This window comes from Medicago sativa, chromosome 8, assembly GCF_051527215.1.
Source record: "Medicago sativa cultivar Bolivia chromosome 8, Bolivia_mono, whole genome shotgun sequence".
Lineage (NCBI taxonomy): Eukaryota > Viridiplantae > Streptophyta > Magnoliopsida > Fabales > Fabaceae > Medicago > Medicago sativa.
Window position 1 is genome coordinate 34,777,002 of NC_140756.1, and position 18,710 is coordinate 34,795,711.

An 18,710-nucleotide genomic window follows, 5' to 3' on the forward strand; every position below is an offset into this window, starting at 1 on the left:
GTTCCTGAGCTAACCTCTGCGTCCATAATTCCTTCACCAGTACAAGCTATCAAGATCACTCATCATACTGGTGTGTGTGATATAGAAACAGACTCTGAGGATGATCAAGATGATCATGCCTCTGATATGGTAGTTGACCCCACTCCTGACCAACCATCAACTAGCCAATCCTTAACTACAAATGACCAATCATCATCAAACCTACCAATTGTTCACCTACCCCTCCAAAACCCTCTAAACAACCTTCACCTCCCACCATTTTCTTGGATTTCAAAGTACTACAGGATGTGTAGGAAGATATTGCTTCTGAAGTTCTCAGACTGATAGCAGGAAGAAATGACTTGGGTCATACAATAGACTATCGGAAGCAATGGAAGAGGATCAAAGAAAGGGTCATCAACCTGATTTCAGCACTGCATGATTCCTGCATTGAGGCTCAAGAGCAAGCCAAGCAGAAGCTGGAAGATTGGTTAAATGGAATGAAAGAGGATACTGGAGATGTAGAAATTCTTGGTACTTGGGTGAAGAACCCACTCAGTATCAGAGGCAGAGAACCTGGTGAATTCCTGCCTAAGGAGCTGCATCTGATTATCCCTTCTGAGATCCTGGAGAAGATTGATGCACCTAACCTGGCTCTAGCTCAGGAGAACAAGGTGCTCAAAGAAGAAAATGAAAGACTTGAAACAGAGCTACTAGAGCAGAAGCTGAAGATATCAAAATTGGAAGCTGATATGCAAGAAGCCAAGATCAGAGAAGACACCTACAGAACAGAGATGGACAAGAAATATGCTGATGTTCAAGAGCTTCTGAAGAAGATTTTAGAAAAATAAGCCAAACCTATAGTTGCACACCTTTAGCTTATTTTTTGTATCTTTAGGCTTTTGATATTCTTGGTTTATTTCTGCTTCTGATTTTTTTCGCTTCTGATATCATCTGCTTCTGAATTCTTCTTGCTTCTGAAAATCTTTAACTGTTTATACCTTGTGTGTTATTATTTGCTTTGATAATAATGCTTGCTATGCTTGTTTATTTAATTTTTGAAGATGGTTAATATGCTTTAAAATAATTTGAATTATGCTCTAAACCTTTAATCTTATGTTTTTCTCATCTCTTCTTTTTGTTTATGTCTTTTTGCTAATGACAAAAGGGGGAGTATATGTGATAGTATTAAAAGGCTCTGAGCCCCATTAATAATATTTGAAAATTTTGAAAATTCTATCCTTTTGTTTTTACCTTAAAACAGTGTATCAAAAAGGGGGAGTATCAAATTTCAAATAAAATTAATTGAACCATTCTTCTTATCTATAAGTCAATTCTTTCAAAAAATTTTAAGCTCTGATATTATTGTAAAAATGAATTTAATTAACCTGGATAGAACTTAGGGGGAGCTTACAAACCTCACCTTAAAGACTATCAGACTCAGGGGGAGTTAGAGCTTACAAACCTAAGACTCTGAGCTTACAAACCTCAGAAACCCCAAAGTCAACTCGTTAATTAGATTAACAACAATTGACCAATTTTAAATACTACTGTTTGTCATCATCAAAAAGGGGGAGATTGTTGGAACAAAATGTGTTTAACAATGAACCTTAGAAAGTTTTGATGATAACAAGGTATTAAAAATTGTAAATTGGACTAGCTAATATTTGTTCAAGTGTACAGGATCACAGTTAAAACGTTACATCATTAATTGGTTCTGAATGAGCAAATAAAGAGTCAAAGAAAATGAAGCTTAGACGCTTCTGAAGGCAATACGCTCCTGAAGACGGAAAGCGCTCCTGAAGTCAAGCTGCTCCTGAAGAAAGTAAAGCGCTCCTGAAGTCAAGCTGCTCCTGAAGAGAGTAAAGCGCTCATGAAGAAATGGTGCTCCTGAAGCTTACTGCTTCTGAAGACAAGAGGTCCAGAAGCCACATCATCAGAAGCTGCATTATCAGAAGCTGCGTTATCAGAAGCTGCATCATCAGAAGCTGCCTCATCAGAAGTCATTTCACCAGAAGCTGAAGATCAACTGGATTTGCAAAAGATTCAAAGATTGAAGAATCAACACTGCAAAAGTTGTCTATTGGATTCGAAAACATAGCAGAAAATTAGTGGAACATTGCAACGGTCATTTCAAAGGTGTTTGAAGGCATGTGCTTGCAATTTTGGACGAAAGCGTTGACATTGTACTTCTGTACGAATTGTACAACCACGTTCTCCACTACTCTGTTTTGTGTCCACGCTACAAGACAAGAAAACAGCTCCAGAATACGGCTTCGCCTGCAAAGATGTTCCTTTGGATAAGGAATGGATTTCAAATTTGTTCTTCATAGGACAACAACCAAATCAGGCAAAATGTCATTGCTGAAAGATCAAGCTTCAACAACGACTCTTTGATGTGATGGCAATTTCACAACGTCTCTTTCACACCTCTATATAAAGGAGTGAAGACTTAGAGAATTGGTAATGCAAGAACGCTGAACGAAAGACTCACAACATTTTTTCAAGTGCCAAACCTCTGCTGAAATTGTTCTGCATTCACTTAGAATTTCTGTGTATCAAAGTCATATCTTAGAAATTCTTAAGTCATTGAGTCTGTATCTAATTTGTATTGTGAGCACCTCTGATTGTATATCAAGTGTTCAACCTTCAACAATTTTCTGTGTAATTTTGTTTAGTTAGAAGTCTCTTGCAGTTGTGCTTGAGCAAGGAAGTCTCCTGATTGTGTTCTTGAGCAAAGGAAGTCTCTTGCTTGTGTGCTTGAGCAAAGGAAGTCTCCTGCTTGTGTGCTTGAGCAATTGTAATCAGATATTACTCTTAGTGAAATCTCCTTGGAAGTGCAAGGGGGACTGGACTACTTTCGGATTGTGGAAGGAACCAGTATAATTGCTTTGTGTCGTTCTTCTTCTCTCTCTCTGCTTTTTTCCGCTGCATTTAGATTCTGATTATCACTTCAGAAGCTGTCTCACTTAGCTTCTGATCAAGTGTGTTCAGTTTTAGGAGAAACGAAGAATTTTCCAAAACACAATTCAACCCCCCTTCTTGTGTTTTTCTCACCTTCAAACATAAATACTCTTAAGATTGTAGGAAAAATTAGACATAGAATTATTATAAAGTAATAAATAAAAGATAAATATTAGTATAAATAAATTAACTCATAATAGATAAAAATATATAATAGCAAAACTTATCGGATTTGACTGAGGCGTGCAATAAACTGGGCTTAAGAGTATTTCGCCACCCCGGATGGATCATCCGATGCGATAGGTCTTATAGCTAGTACTCTCCAGGATACAACAGTCACTTCTTGCTAGCACCGCACGTGAATTAGCAAGGTCTCAGGAACCATTGGATGCTCAAGGGAACTTATAATTGGTTTGTGATGTATGACTTTGTTATTAGAAAATACAAGAAACCAAAAATTATGTTACTGGCTTTGTTCCTTTTTCGTATATCAGTCTGCCAATTTACCATCTCTTTATATGATATATAACCCACTAAATAAATAGGCAAGGTAATGTGTCAAAAAAGGAGTTACAAAATGATGAATTCTAATTGTTAGGAATGATTAACCATAAATCCTTTAAAGAAGGAGTTACAAAAAACGTGTATGGGACTTAGTCAAAATGAAAACTCCTTAATTATAATAATTAACAAAAATAATAATACTTTAAAATAAATTAAATAAATAAAATTCCTACAAAAATGTTAAGGTGCAGGGGGAGGGACTCTTTCTAACGGTATCAAGGTGTCGGAGAAGGTGACTATGGATGTGGGGAGGGAGCTGGCCGTAGGTAGAGAGGGGAGTAGACATGAGGTGCAGCCTAAACATGTGTATGTACCTAATATAATTCTTCTTCAAATGATGTGACATGGGCATTGAAGGGAATGGTGGTGTTTGTATTGAACGGGGATGCCATTCCGGTGCTTCAGCATCAAATTTTTGATGCTGGTTTTGATAAACTTGTTATTATTCCGTTGGGTGCTAATAAGGTGTTTCTGCGTTTTATTGATGATGGTGATGTGAGTATTCTTTTATCAGAAGCAGCCGAATTCTTAACTATTTTTTTCTCCAAACCGGTAAGGTGGAATAAGGATTTTTTTATCAGAGAAAGAGGTGCATGATGAGTCAATAATTAGTGTTTTTAATATAATATTTGAGTCCGTTTTATTTATATTTGAGTCTGTTTTATTTAATTTTATTTTCTTTTTTGAACTATTTTAATTCAATTGCAAGTTATTTTATTTCAGGAACAAATATTCAAAAGATTTAGTCTTGGAGCAAAAGAAAGGAGAATTGGAGTTGATTTGTGGCAAAAATATGAAGATCTTATACAAAAATATCTTGTGCAAAGAAATTGAAGATCTTGTACACAAATATAGCATAGGCGTGCCACCTTTTGCCCTTTTGCTGCTTTTGCTTCTTCGACAAGCTGCTATTTTAGTATTTCTGACCTCGAGCCCATGGTTTCTTGTGCAACACTTTAATGATTTAATTCTTGGGGCTCAAGTCAATGTTAGACTATAAATAGAGCAGCCATCTATTTCTTCTTCTTCTTCTTCTTCTTCTTCTTCTTCTTCTTCTTCTTCTTCTTCTTCTTGAGACAAATAAGGTTTCGTTCTTCAAGGATTCCAATAGCAATCAACCATGAGAATAGGCGTGGTTGCTAGAGGAACACACTCACTGAGACCGAAAGGAGATGTGATAGGCTTAAGAGAAACTTGTCTTTAGAAAGTGGGTCTAATATAAAGTTATAGGTTTAAGGTTTGGTTTGTGAAGGATTTGTCACCATGACGAACCAATAACCCCAAGGCGCTTTTATTATTATTGTTATTTTCTTTTAAACAAAAATCCAAACTTTTAAGTTATGGAGTTTTTTTAAATTATGTGTTTTTGACTGTGGTCGTCTGTTGAGAGTGAATGATATTACTTTGGATAGAGACGGTTTCGATTATGCACGAATTTTATTGTCGACTTCATCTTTGGATATTATTAATACAAATGCTTGTATAATGGTGTATGGGGTGCTTTTTGAATTCCAAATTATTAAAGAATGGGGTTTCTCTTTGGGTGAAGATGCTTGTCTGTTAGATGAAGAGGGTACTCAAGATGATGCTAATTCTGAAAGGTCGAAAGTTTTTGCTGATGTTGGTGCTAGCGGTGATGTTGATGATCTTTTGAATCATTTTTCGGGGATTTTGAAAAAGGATGATCACTCTCATCAAGGGCGGCACTCTTCTCCGGATTTCTTTGTGCCTAAAACGCTACAGCTGACACTGCTACTCCTACGATCCCCTTAATGCCACAAGGAATGGAGTCGATGTTGAAATCAATGTTTGAGGACCCTGTTATAAAGAAAACTCTGACTTCGGTTCCTAGTAACATTGGTAAACAGTCAACTAAAAAGGTGGTTGTTGCTGAGGGTGGAACTAAGTCAGGAGACCACTTCAAAGGTGAAAAAAGAGTTGTAAAGTGTAGCTCTTCTTGTCCTCTAGGTCGGGTACGCTTGACAACTACATCTTCAGGTCCGTGGAGTATGGAATGGATGAGTAAGTGTAAAAAAGATGACCGTCGAGCCCCGTTGGTGTCTAAGTCCAAAGGCACTGACAATTGTTCTTCTAAAGGACCAATGAGAGTATCTAAGAAAAAGGGTAGTAGTTATCTTCGTCATTGTGCTCAAAATTTAAAATGTATTTCTAGACTATCTGATAAAGACCGTAAAGAGGATCTACGAGTGTTGCGAAGGACTACGAAACAACGTAGGGTGGTGTCTGGTGTTTCAAAGGCTAAGGCAATGTCAATTGCAGGCCATTCTTCTGGTGAGTCTCAGTCCTCTGTTAATAATGACTGACAGAATTGGTTGGTGCTTCATGGTAATAATAAGGTAGCGTCGGAGGATGTTTGTGAAATAGGAAAAGTTATTGGCCTAAAGTTTAATGGAGATAAAAATAATATGTTTGATGTGTTTTCAGGGGGAGGAAGAAAAAATAATGGAGGTGATGAGGATGGTAGGTAGGCCGGAGGTAGGAAGGTTCGTGGAGTGGAGGGGTGGTTCGGTGTTTGTTGTTTACAATGAAAATAATTTCGTGGAATGTTAGGGATTTAGGGAGTTTTGGAAAAATGAGAGAGGTGCGTCAGTTGGTTCGGAAGAAAAAACCGTTTATTATTTGTATTCAGGAAACCAAATTGTCTGTCTTTTATGTTAATGTCTGTAAATCTTTGTGGGGTGACAAATTTGTGGATATTTCTTTTCAACCATCATTGGGAGCTTCTAGAGGTCTAGTTTCTATGTGGGATACTAATGAGGTTGAGGTGTGGTCGTCCATGTCTTTTGACCATGTATTGGTATTTTAGGCCATTTTGTGAAAACTGGAGAGCAGTTTGTTGTTTTTAATATTTATGCGCCTTTTGATTCTAGTCGACAGCAGGTTTTGTGGAATATTTTAACCAACAAACTGAGTACTTTTCTGGACCAGAATATTTGCATTTGTGGGGATTTTAATGCGGTTCGGTGTGTGGAGGAACGTCGAAGTGTTGGGAGTTTTTTAACCAGGTGTGGAGCGCAAACTACAATCATTTCATTGAAGAAAACTTTTTGGTGGACCTTCCTCTCCAGGGTCGCAATTTTACGTGGTTTCAGGGCGATGGGAGGTCCATGAGTCGCTTAGGCAGGTTTTTGTTATCTGACAGGTGGTGTCTGACTTGGCCTAATTGTTTTCAGACGGCTATGTCGTGTGGGTTGTCTGATCATTTTCCATTGGTGCTTTCGATTGATGTTGCAAATTAGGGACCTAAACCTGTACGTATGTTAAAATGTTGGGAATTTCTTCCTGGCTATCATTCTTTTGTTCGTGATAAATGGAGTTCTTTTCAGCTGGAAGGATGAGGTGGTTATGTTCTGAAAGAAAAATTAAAGTTACTAAAATTGGCATTAAAAGAGTGGCATCAGCGTCATGCTCAGAACTTACCGGCTAGAATTTCGAGTTTAAAGGATAAAATTGAAGCTTTAGATTTGAATGGGGAGTCATAGATTTTATGTGAAGAAGAGATAGAGGAACTTCATGGTTTTACGGAAGAATTGTTTTCTTTAGCCCGTATAAATTCTAGCATTTGTTGGCAACAGTCTAGAGTTCAATGGCCTCGAGAAGGGGATGCAAATTCGAAGTTCTTTCATGGTATTATGTCTAATAGATGGCGAAGGAATTCCATTCTGTTTTTTCTTGTGAATGGGTTGTTGATTAAATGGGTTGAAAATGTGCGTCATGCTATCTATACTCATTTTTCGTCTCATTTTCAACCTCATTAATAACATCGCCCTACTATGGATGCTTTATATTTTTGATCATTGTCTTATAGAGAAGGGGCAGCTCTGATTAAGCCTTTCTCGGTGGAGGAGGTGAAGGCGACGGTTAGGGATTGTGAAAACTTTAAATGTCCAGGCCCTGATGGGATACATTTTTGTTTTATCAAGGACTTTTGGGACATTATGAAGGCTGATGTTATGCGATTCTTATTGGAGTTCCATCATAATGGAAGATTGGCCAAAGGTATAAATAGCACTTTCATCGCTCTTATACCTAAGGTTGATAGTCCTCAGCGTTTGAATGATTGATAGAGCCAAACCACAAGTGCACAACCTATCGAAGTAATAGTAGTAAGTAGAGTTATCGTTCCGCTAGGGAGTTGTTCAACTTAATTAACTTTTAGTGAATGATTAGAGGAGAGAAAGTTAATGAAAGAGAGTTTGATTGCTGAAGGTAAAAACAATAATAATAAAGGGCCTTAGGATCATTGGTTCATCATAATGACTAATCCTTCACTAGACAAAACCTAAACTTCTAATTTCATGGTTTACACACTAATTTCTAAAGAACGGTTTCCCTTAGCCCCTCACCTTTCCGATGAAAGTCCGGTGAGAGTTTACTTCTAGTAACCAAGCCTATTTCACTGACATGATTACTAGAAGATGCATAGAGGATTGAAACTACTCTTTGTCTCAATAGTTGCAAAGACTATTTCACTGTTTTGCAACTATTGTCTAGATTCACTTGTTCCAACATCAAGACTCCGCTCTTGCTTTATGAATTGATGTTTGGGATGATGGATTAACGATTATCAAACCCTCCGCTTTCGCTTCCACAGTTTGATAATTGTTAATCCACGTTAAGACGGTGAATCTAGATTAGAAATTAGGGTTACATAGAAATTAGGGTTTAGACGTGTTTTGTTTAGGATTGAGTCATTAGACTCCCCAATAATCCCAAGACGAAGAAGTCTACTCACTCATGTTCATCGTAGACATGGGGGAAGAAGAGAGAAAATAACAGTAAAGTAAATTGCGAATAAAGTAAAAGGGAAAATAAAGACTTTTATTAAAATAGCAATTGAAATAAACAAAGTAAAGCATGATTGTTTATGGTGGAGAGCTACTCTATTTATAGCTTTACAATCGACTTAGAAACTAAGCAACTAAAAGGGTAAAACAGTAAAGCTGCAACAGGGTAACTTGGGCCCGAAGAAAAAGCAGCAAAAGAGACTCCTGGAGGTGGCACGGTCGTGCCACATGTTGGCACTGGCCGTGCCAAGCTTCTGACTTGGTGGGAACATATTTTTGTCCCGTATCTTCGTATTCTTGCGCTGTATTTGCTCCAGTCCTCTTTCTTTTGCTCCAAGACACCTTCCACCATATATTTATTCCTAAAATAAAATAAAACATAATTTGAAGTAAAATATTCTAAACTAAAATAAAATGCAATAAAATAAAATCAAATCTAAAATAAAACTAAACTAAATAAGGCAATAAATAATACTGTCTATGACTCATCAAACTCCCCCACACTTGAATCTTTGCTTGTCCTCAAGCAAAAGGCAGCAAACATAGCAGCAACAAAAGATTTGATTATGGCAACATTAAGAACAAATGTCTCAAAAGAAAGGCTTTGCTTCAAGTACACTAATTATAATTTCAAATACTTCTCATGAACCTATTCTACCCAACATCAAGTCTCAAGTGAGTGTGTGTGTGCAGTCCAACCCTTTTCTTGCTCCTGTATAAGACAGATATTATGAGGAATAGGTTCTATCCTTAGTGCTTAAAGTAACCGAGAAAAGTCCTTTCTTCATTTCATATAAGAGTGATGGGAATTAAAGTTAAGATTAAATTAATTTAACAATTAAGCACAAGGGGCTGCAGATGCTTAGGGGCTATCTATCCTCGTAGGAAGTCTTCTCGGATGTAATTGTCCTTTCCCCCTAGATTCAAAATCACCCTAAGCAGTGCTGCAAAATTATTTATTTGTTTCATCTCCGCGTAGGAAGTCTTTTTGGATGTAATTGTCCTTTCCCCCTAGCATTGATGAATTTGTTTCATTTAAGTTCAAATTAAGGAGTCACCACCACAATTAGGAAGTTAGGATGTAATTGTCCTTTCCCCCACATGTTGGTGCCATTCTCCCGCCCCATTTAACATTAACAAATTAAAAAGAATACAACAATTAAGAACAATTTGATTAATTTTCCCACACAAACTTATACTACTTTTACTCTTAAGACTTTAAAGGGTCTAAGTTAACACTAAAGATAGAACGTGTTCCTTAAAATACCTATTCATACATTTACTCAAGGATTGCAACCGGGTGCTTTTCTCATTGGAGAATTTTCACATTAAAACAAGATATGGGTATAGCAAGAACATAAGAAACACAAGAAACAACCTTTAGAGAAGAGACAAAACAAAAAAAATTTCATGCCATATTTACATTAAAAACAAGCTACTTGTCATGCCTCTTGCTATAAAAACAAAACAAAAGAATAAAGTTCAAGGGAGTTTGGAAACACTACGACTCTAGACACTTTATTAGCCCCCCCCCCCCCCCCCCCCCCCACACTTAGGGGAAGCATTGTCCTCAATGATTCAAAAGAAAAAGAAATTAAAAGAAGAAGAAGAGGAAGAAATAGAAAGAGAAGAAAGAAGGAGATGAGTAGAAGAAGAATGAGAGAGATAGGAAGAAGAAGAAGAGAAGAGAGGAAGAGGAAAGCTCACATTTGTTTATTGAGGTCCGTAAGGAGGACCTTGAAGTTGGAGGTGTTGCATCATCCGACGGAGCATCTCATTATTTTCATCATTGACACGGTTTCCCCTTTGAACTTCATTGCGAAGGCCGGAGATTTCAACACCTTTCCTTTGTTGCTCGGTGCTCATCCTCTCGATCTCATTGTGAATCCATGTCCATCTTTGATTTTCATTAAGCTCACCGGTTTCATGGCCATGGTGCCCCTCTTCATGGTGCAAGTTAGCACCTTCTCCTTCATCATGGTGCAAGTTAGCACTTTCTCCCTCATCATCATCTTGCTCACCAAGAACCTGCACATCATTAACATACAACCAATTTTCTTCCACCTCGGTGGTAGTCCGAGATGGGTTAGGCAATAAAAACATGATTGGCACATTTAGCTTAAGTTGGTAATGGAGGGGTGGACGATGTTTGATGAAATTCATAGCAATAAGGGTCTCTATGTTAAGCCTATTGTTTCCCTCAATTGGTTTGATCCCCTCATCTTCACCCACTCCAAAACACCTAGTTATATATGTAATGATGCCACCCACCACTATATCTCCTCTACCGGCCGGTCTAGTACCGACAAAGTCTAGGTGATCAATCAAATAAAAACAAGTATTGACGGGGTGGTTGTAGAGCATTGCCCATAACATGAACAACTCATCGGTTCTAGTGTTTCCTAGCTCGGTTCTACCCCAAATAGTGCAAGCCATTACCCTCTGAAGGTACCTAAGTACGGGGTTGTGAATGTTGCTAGCTTTGTTTGCCCTAGGGACGTATTTGTTAAGACCGGTGATTTGTTTCCAAAAGGCAGTTGGGTCATAGTTAGCCGGTTTTAGACTAGGATCCCAATGATCATGAATATATCCTTCATTTGCAAAACCTAAGGCCTCACAAAAGTGCTGAAGTGACATGTCATAATCAATATTCATCAACCGGAAAACAATTCTATGGTTAGGGTTATCATAATCCAACTTATCTTTGGTAAAATCTATTGAGCTCAAGAATTCATAAGTGAAATTTTCATAACCCCGCATAGGTTTCAGCAAATCAGTCCAACCTAACTTTCCTATCAGCCTAGAAATATCATCAAAAAGCTCTAGCACATCCAAAGTATTGGGATCAGGATAACGAGAAGGATACAAGTGTTTAGAGATGAGATTTTTATACCTGTCCCTTTGCTTGTTGTTTTTGAACTGGATTCCATGATTCTTCACTTGGGCTTGCTTCTTTGGGGGAGGTCCTCCTTGAGAGCTTGCTGGTTCTTTACCACTTCTTCTTGAAGCCATTGACCCTTGTTGGAATTGGTTTTGAAGGTTTAGGGTTTGAGAGGATTTTTGGTGGAAAGGATTGGTTTAGGGTTGGGGTTGATGTTTAAGGAAGGTTTGTTGGTTTGGATGTGGAGATTGGTTAAGGTTTTGTGGTGTTTAGGTTGAGGTAGCCACTTGTTGGGCTATTTGACCGATTTGAGTTTCAAGCATTTTAGAGTGAGTAGCAATAGAATCAACCTTGGTATTGAGCTTGGAAAGAGAATCATTCAGAAATCCGGTTTGGTTTTTAAGTTCTTGAAGTTGTTTAGTTTGGTTGGCAATAGAATTTTCCAACAAAATTTCCAAATTGAATTTCTGAGTGAATCTTTGGTTGTTTGCATAACCGGGTGGTGCTACTTGTCCATAGGGATTTTGGTTTTTATAAAAATTTTGATTTTGTCTCATCCCTTGGTTGTATTGAGCATAATTCATTTGCTCAACACCGTTAATAGCACTACCCAGTTGGCAATCAACACTAGCATGACCAGTTATACCACATATTTCACAAGAAGGAGTAGAAGCAGAATTGATAGCACTAACATTGAGTTTTTCAAGTTTTTCAGTTAGTGTATCAATTTTAGAAGCAAGGTGGTCATAGTTAGAAACTTCGTACATACCTGCCTCCCTTTTGGAGGGTGAAGAACTAGAGATGGCTCTCTCGTCGGTCCATTTGTAATGATTCTGAGCCATGTCTTCAATTAGGGCATACGCCTCCGTGTAGTTCTTGTTCATAAGTGCTCCACCTGCAGCTGCATCAACAGACATCTTAGTGGTATAAGACAAGCCATTATAAAAAGTGTGGACTATAAGCCACTTCTCTAGGCCATGGTGGGGACAAAGTCTTAGCATTTCTTTGAAACGCTCCCACGCATCATAGAGAGACTCCCCATCTTTTTGGTTGAACCGCGTGATTTGGTCTCTAAGTTTAGCGGTTTTAGATGGTGGAAAGAAACGGGCAAGGAATGCTTGCCTCATCTGATCCCATGAAGTAATGGAACCGACTTCGAGGGAATGGAACCAAGCGCTAGCTCTATCCCTTAAGGAAAAGGGAAAGAGATGAAGTCTTACGGCTTCTTGGTTCTCCTTCATGGTTCCACTAATTCGTAGGAAAACAGAGATGTGAAGATTGGGATCCTCAGTGGGGGATCCCGAGAATTGGTTTTGCTGCACCAAGTTAAGTAGGGCAGGCTTAATTTCAAAATTGTCATCCTCAACCGTTGGGTACACAATAACAGCTTGTGGCTCAGCCGTAGACGGCGTTGCATACTCTTTGAGAGTGCAATTGGCCATGGCGATGTTATTTTGTGCCGCTCTCCTCCTTCTATGTAAGAACCTTTCGATCTCGGGTATGAATATCGCTCGATTTCTAGTTCTTCGCATAAAAGGTTGAGAACCCAAGAAGTTAATGATAACAGAAAAATAAAAAGTTAAAAATAAAAATAAAAAGAAAAGAAAAAGAAGAGAGAATTCTAATCACTAAGAAAAAGCTAATTAAATTAGTTAACTCCCCGGCAACGGCGCCAAAAACTTGATAGAGTCAAACCGCAAGTGCACGACCTATCGAAGTAATAGTAGTAAGTAGAGTTATCGTTCCGCTAGGGAGTTGTTCAACTTAATTAACTTTTAGTGAATGATTAGAGGAGAGAAAGTTAATGAAAGAGAGTTTGATTGCTGAAGGTAAAAACAATAATAATAAAGGGCCTTAGGATCATTGGTTCATCATAATGACTAATCCTTCACTAGACAAAACCTAAACTTCTAATTTCATGGTTTACACACTAATTTCTAAAGACCGGTTTCCCTTAGCCCCTCACCTTTCTGATGAAAGTCCGGTGAGAGTTTACTTCTAGTAACCAAGCCTATTTCACTGACATGATTACTAGAAGATGCATAGAGGATTGAAACTACTCTTTGTCTCAATAGTTGCAAAGACTATTTCACTGTTTTGCAACTATTGTCTAGATTCACTTGTTCCAACATCAAGACTCCGCTCTCGCTTTATGAATTGATGTTTGGGATGATGGATTAACGATTATCAAACCCTCCGCTTTCGCTTCCACAGTTTGATAATTGTTAATCCACGTTAAGACGGTGAATCTAGATTAGAAATTAGGGTTACATAGAAATTAGGGTTTAGACATGTTTTGTTTAGGATTGAGTCATTAGACTCCCCAATAATCCCAAGACGAAGAAGTCTACTCACTCATGTTCATCGTAGACATGGGGGAAGAAGAGAGAAAATAACAGTAAAGTAAATTGCGAAGAAAGTAAAAGGGAAAATAAAGACTTTTATTAAAATAGCAATTGAAATAAACAAAGTAAAGCATGATTGTTTATGGTGGAGAGCTACTCTATTTATAGCTTTACAATCGACTTAGAAACTAAGCAACTAAAAGGGTAAAACAGTAAAGCTGCAACAGGGTAACTTGGGCCCGAAGAAAAAGCAGCAAAAGAGACTCCTGGAGGTGGCACGGCCGTGCCACATGTTGGCACTGGCCATGCCAAGCTTCTGACTTGGTGGGAACATATTTTTGTCCCGTATCTTCGTATTCTTGCGCTGTATTTGCTCCAGTCCTCTTTCTTTTGCTCCAAGACACCTTCCACCATATATTTATTCCTAAAATAAAATAAAACATAATTTGAAGTAAAATATTCTAAACTAAAATAAAATGCAATAAAATAAAATCAAATCTAAAATAAAACTAAACTAAATAAGGCAATAAATAATACTGTCTATGACTCATCAATGATTTTCATCCGATTTCGTTAGTGGGTAGTATGAATAAAATCTTGTCGAAGGTGCTTGCTAATCGACTTCAATCGTTGATTGGCTCTGTTGTATCAGATTCACAGTCTGCTTTTATTAAAGGTCGTCAAATCCTTGATGGCATTTTGGTGGCTAATGAGGAAGTGGATGAAGCTCGCAAGTGTAACAAGGAATTGATTCTTTTTAAGGTAGATTTTGAGAAAGCTTATGATTCCATTTATTATGGTTACTTAGATGAGGTGAAGTTGAAAATGGGGTTCCCATCTCTTTGGCGTAAATGGATAAAAGAATGCACCGGAACGACAAAAACTTTCGTCTTGGTTAATGGGTCTCCAACTGATGAGTTCTCTTTGGGGAGGGGTTTCAGGCAGGGTGACCCTATATCACCTTTCTTGTTTCTTTTAGCGGCGGAGGGGTTTCATGTGTTGATGGAATCTATGAAGGTTAATAATTTTTTTATTGGTTATCGGGTAGGTCGTAATGGCTCTACTATTGTGTCTCATCTCCAATTTGCTGATGATACTTTAATATTGGGTGAGAAATCTTGGGCTACTATCCGGGCTATGCGGGCTGCTCTACTTCTTTTTGAAGCTTTATCTGGTTTAAAAGTGAATTTTTCGAAGAGCCATTTGGTGGGTGTGAATATTGCTTTGTCGTGGTTAAATGAGGCAGCTATGGTGTTGAATTGTGAAGTTGGTTCTATCCCTTTTTTGTATTTGGGGCTTCCCATTGGGGGGAACGCTCGTCAATTGTCTTTTTGGGAACCGCTCCTTAACCATGTCAAGACTAGATTGCCATGGTGGAAGCTCAAACATTTATCTTTGGGTGGTCGTCTGGTTTTACTGAAGTTTGTCATGTCGTCACTGCCTGTTTATGCCCTTTCTTTCTTCAAGGCTCCATCAGGTATCATCTCCTCTATTGAATCTATTTTAAATTGTTTTTTTTGGGGGGGGGGGGGGGGGCGGGGGGGTGATGACCACAGGAAAATAACTTGGGTGGATTGGATCTCTGTTTGTAGTAGTAAGGAGGTTGGTGGTTTGGGGGGTAAGGAGAATTAGAGAATTTAATATTGCGTTGTTAGGTAAATGGTGCTGGAGGATACCGAGAGTCTTTGGTTTAGGGTGTTGTCGGTGAGGTATGGCGTGGAAGGAGGGCGGCTGTTGGGGGGGCCGAGATGCCTCCTTATGGTGGCGTGATATTTTTGCGTTGTGTAGGGAGAAGTGGTTTAGCGATCATGTTAGTCACTCGATTGGTAATGGGAGGAATGCGCTTTTTTGGACGAATGTTTGGCTTTGTGGGTTGGCGTTTAGTGTCAGGTTTAGTAGGTTATTCGAATTATCGGTGGTTAGGGAGATGTCAGTGTTTGATATGTGTCAGCTAGGGTGGGGTGTTGATGGTGAGGCATGGAGGTGGAGGCGGAGGTTGTTTGCGTGGGAGGAGGATATGGTGGGGGAGAGGACATTACTTCTTTAGAATGTTATTTTGCAGGTTGGTAAGGATGACAGATGGCTTTGGACATTGGAGCCATCTCATGCTTTCTCTGTTCGAAGTGTTTATAAATTCCTAACTATTCAATTTCCTATTGATCTATCGGTGGTTGTCTCTTCTCTGTGGCATAAAGATGTTCCTTTGAAGGTTGTGCTCTTTGCTTGGAGGTTGTTTCGTGACAGGCTGCCCACTAAGGACAACCTTCATTGTCGTGGTGTTATTATTGATCATGCCTCCACAGTTTGTGTGGCAGGGTGTGGTTCGTCGAAATCATCAAATCACTTATTTTTACATTGTAATATTTTTGGGTCAATTTGGCATTTAATTTATAGATGGGTAGGCATCTCAACGGTTGTCCCGAATTATGTGCTAGATCATTTTAATCAATTTAGCTTAAGTGGTGGTAATGCCAAAACCCGTTTGCTCAATTGTTCAGGTAGTTTGGTTTGCTACGGTGTGGGAAATTTGGAAGGAAAAAAATAACAGGCTTTTCAATGACAAAGTTTGCTCGGTTCTTTAGATGGTAGATAAGATTAAGTCTCTTGCTTTTACGTGGTTGAAGGATAAATTTGCTTCTCTTCCCTTCAATTACCATGGGTGGTGGTTTAGTCCGTTTGCCATTCTGGGCATAGGCTAGTGGCTATTTCCTTTCCTGTTTTATCTTGTACAAGTTCCTTTTGTAAATATTGTTTCAACTTTGTTGTCTTCTCCTATGTACATCTTGTGCTAGGAAAGACACTTTGATTTGGTAATATATTCCATTTTAGCCTCTTAAAAAAAAGTATTGTTTAGAATTTATTTGTTTTTGTTACATGGTTGAATTGATGGGTTACTTAGATATTAGGAAATAAGAGATATGAAAAATTAAGGTAATAGAGGTGTCTGAGTAAAAAGGAGGTTTAAGTGAGTAATTGAGTATTGTTTTATTTTTGGAGAATAAAAATGATAGAAACCAAGTCCATTAAGTGATGTGAGAAAACCAAGCCCAAACAAGAGAATATAAATAGATTGTAGTCTCACAAAAATTAGGGTTAAAGATCATAAGGAACATTTTGGGAGAAGAGGCAGGAGGGAATCTAGGAGAGAAGAACCTTAGGAGGCTAGAAGTGAAGATTGGAGAGAGACTCATTCATTGGAGAGGCTTGCTTTGTGGATTTTTGAGGTAAGGGGAGAGTTTATATTCACATATGGATTATATGAGCAAATGAGTAGTAAAAGGGTTTGTGTAATTTCTTCTTAATTTCATGTTCTTATGATAAATTGATGTTCAATACATGATCAATTTTTTTGTTGTGATTTTGGGTATGTGATTATTTATGAATCCATGATATTGATATGCTAAACCCATGATTTAATTGTGTTGATGTTGTGTTTTTGTGTTTTATGTTTAAATGAGTTGAAACATGAAAATTGATGTATAAATTGATGTTTGGATGTGTTATAAGTGCTTAATTGAAGTGTATTGAACTTGGAAAATATTTTTAATCACTCTAGGTTCAATGAGGATCAAAATAAGTGATTTTGGGGTGACTTTGGTGTAAACCCGATAGCTAGCGCCCCTGTGTGCCAGTTCTGGCGCATAACGCCATTTATGGGTCGTTTCCACCCCTTTTCGTTCTGAATTGAGTTTAGATGTCTTCATGAAACTTGTAGGTATGAATGTTAGCTTTCATTTATATTTGTTTTGACTCCATTTGGACATCTACAACTTAAGATATGATCAAAATATTTCACATGGGTCATGTTGCGTTTTCATGGAATTTCAACACACTTCCTTCAGTGGACTCTAAAACATCATTGAAACAATAATGATCCTAAGATAAAGGTAAATAGAAGAGTGTAGGACCAAAAGGAAAAGTTATAATGGTGAATTTGTTTAACATGAATTAATGTGAATAAGTTAGATTGGAATAACAATCAAGATGCTTAGAAAGGTTTTAATGATTGAACTTGGAACATGAATTGATAGAATCGATGAAATAACATTAGGAAGAACTTAGAATGCAATAGTTTATTCAAATGATAGAAAGATGGACTTGATGAAATAATTTTCACTGGTAATGAGTGAGGATAAGTAGAGAAACTTGGCAATTTTGATAATAGAAGTTAGAGCATTAGACTATTAAAGGATTAGGGTTACAAGAAAAAGAAATAAATAAATTGAGAGAACAAGAGAAAACTAGGGTTTTGGAAGAAAGGAGGCGTAAATACAAAGCTTAGGGAGAGATTCTATTGTAAAATTCATCAATTCTGCAAAACTAAGGCAAGGCGGGAGTTTTATTCAATCTAAGGAATGTATATTCATGTGGGTAGCGAGAAGTCCTTAACCTCCAATGTTTTCCTTAATTCTTTTGATGGTTATTTATTAAATTCATGTTAATATGTGTAGATTTAATTACATGTTTGATTTTAGTTTTGGATTGTGATGTTTTCATGTTGAATTCATGATTCATATATGGTTATGTTGTGTTTTGCAATAAATAGAGAAAAGTGAGTAAAAACCATGGGATTATAGGTATAACTGATTGTTTTAAGGTGTAATAAGTGTTAAATTGAAGCATAACAACCCCAAGTAATGTTTTCTATCATTCCAGGGTCAAAAGGGTTCGGAAACATGGATTTTTGGACAATTTAGAAGAAATCCCAAGGCAGAAAAATTCTGTTTTCCTAAGTCAAAATCGTGTCACGCTTTTGCAACCGTTTCATGATTTTATAGGCAGTGACAAACTCTAAATCCCAAGTCAAAATCGTATCACGATTTTGCAACCATGTCACGATTTTATAGGCAGTGGCAAACCCCAAATTGCGATAAAAGCATAATGGTTAAAGAGATTTTAATGAACTTAACTTAGTAAAATAAACTGGCCCGGGTCACGACTAATTGCAGAGTGTGCTTGTGTAATAGTAGGATTAAAGGTAATGAGATGATAGCTTAAGGAATTAACTTTCAATATTAGTTAATTAAGGACAAGAGTTGAAAATTTGACTCGTTTAAAATATTATGCTTAAGGTGATGAGTTGAGTTGATGAGATATTAAATAATGAGTAAAGATGAATGAATTATTTGATTATGTGTAATGAAGAATTATTTGATGATGTGTATTGAT

General features: G+C 37.6%; 1 non-coding gene across 1 annotated transcript; it reads left to right on the forward strand.

Moving 5' to 3' along the window:
• The first annotated feature begins 12,168 nt into the window (after positions 1–12,168).
• LOC146898718 (small nucleolar RNA R71) lies at positions 12,169–12,275 on the forward strand. Its single transcript, XR_015024315.1, has one exon. It is a non-coding gene; the product is annotated as a small nucleolar RNA R71 (small nucleolar RNA).
• The last annotated feature ends 6,435 nt before the right edge of the window (positions 12,276–18,710 follow it).